Genomic DNA, 1,825 nt, shown 5'->3' on the forward strand with positions numbered 1-1,825 from the left:
TGTCAAATTTTTAATTAATTATTGTAAGATAGTTTAAACAAGAATCATGTTCAACGTTGTTTGACTCCAATTAGTAAAAGAGATAAATCAGTTATTGTTTGACAGTTATAAATCCATGAGTTCATTACTTTGTTGTGGTGGAAATCAATATGTAAGATAGACTTTCTTTTTGTTCTTAATATTTAAACTCATAATTTTGTTTGGTAGTGCTATAAAGTAAATAGTTGTTACACGTAATTATGCTCTAAGGAACCAATGAATCAACTATCAAATTGATTAAATATTGGATCAAATCACCGACTCTTATTTTGTCATTGAGATGAGGTTTCATGGGGTGGATTAAACACCATAGTTAAATAAGATACAAATTATCATATATTTTTATCAATTACCAAAAACACACACATCTATTATTATGATACAGCTAAGAAATTATTTACATTTTAACTATTTTTATATATATAATAAATCATTATCCTTTTTTCACATTATTAAATTAACCTTTTAACGACAATTAGAGTTACTTTTGGTTTTAATAATTAATTTGATTCCCTGCTATTGTCTTCTTCAACCTCATATGAAGCACAAAAAGCTAATTAATTATGTCTATGTAGAATTGTAGACTTTTTTGGATCATTGAATTCTTGAAAACAAAGGTATTTTTCTCAATAAGCTAATTAATTTTGCCGCTTTTGCTTTTAATTTGTCTCCTCCTTTTTCATCTTCACTCAATCACTTTACGAGGCGAATGTTTTTAATCTCTCGTGACTTACAAATTTAACAGTAAAAATGTTATGTAACTTCTCTAACACGGTGTGATCACAGTCACACTAATTTCCACGAGTCTATTGGTAAGTCTTTAAGAATATATACTTGTCTAACACGGTGTGATCACACCAGATCAATAAATCAAGCAAGAAAGAAATCTATAGGAACTAAAAACACAGTAGCAATATGTGAGAAAAATACTTCAATTTCATGAAGAACAACTCCTCAATTAAACAAGGTCAAAAGAAAATCATCACTCCATTTGTTTTTTCACTAATACAGAGAAAACCATCAGTATAGACCTGATATTTGCTAACAGAGGTTGACAACATTCATGCAGAGATCAAACTAAAAAGAATAAGAAAACTTTCGATTGAAATCTTACAAAGAGCGAAATAAGCACAACCCTCAAACCATTGCACATTTTTCTTCAAAAGTTTACTATACTTATGTTCCTTACAAGCAAGAAAAACTATCTTCAGCAGTAGTTCCAACCACACCAGAGAACAGACAAATAATATAGAATTCTGTTATTTTATGGAAGCATAATTTGCTACATGTGTAACGTCAAGCTAAATGAGATTAAAGAAACAAAGAGAAATTGTTAATGTCATAAGCATGTTTCCTTCTTGAACTTATTGAAAGAGGGGTACCTGTTAGGTTTGAATTCTCCTCTCTAGCCTTGCTTTCTGCAGAACAAATGTAACGTAGAGCTCATCTTTCACCTTGTCCAAGATACGAAAATACAAATGCCTCCACGAACGCTTCAACAAGAAAGCACCACAAAATCCCCAAAAAACCACCACAAATCCAAGTCCCATGCCAGCATAAAACCATTTCATGAATTCATCAAAATCATCTTGACCTCTTTTCGGTTGTCCTTGAGATGTTTCCACTGATCCTGAGCAATTAGAAATGTTTAACTGGAGGACCACAAAGTCCGTGATTGTGGGAAAATGTTTAAGGATCAAAGAGTTGTAATTGAGATCCTGTTGGAATTTTCCCTGATAAATAATTATAGGACAAGTCGAAGCAACCCAGAAATGTTAACTCAGAC

General features: G+C 31.4%; 1 pseudogene; it reads right to left on the bottom strand.

Moving 5' to 3' along the window:
- Window positions 1–1,424: 1,424 nt before the first annotated feature.
- The window catches only part of LOC110419846 (uncharacterized), a 4,345-nt pseudogene continuing 3,944 nt past the window's right edge, over window positions 1,425–1,825 (bottom strand).

This window comes from Theobroma umbraticum, unplaced genomic scaffold (assembly GCF_002168275.2).
Source record: "Theobroma umbraticum cultivar Fairchild unplaced genomic scaffold, ASM216827v3 scaffold_67.0, whole genome shotgun sequence".
NCBI classification, from domain to species: Eukaryota; Viridiplantae; Streptophyta; class Magnoliopsida; order Malvales; family Malvaceae; genus Theobroma; species Theobroma umbraticum.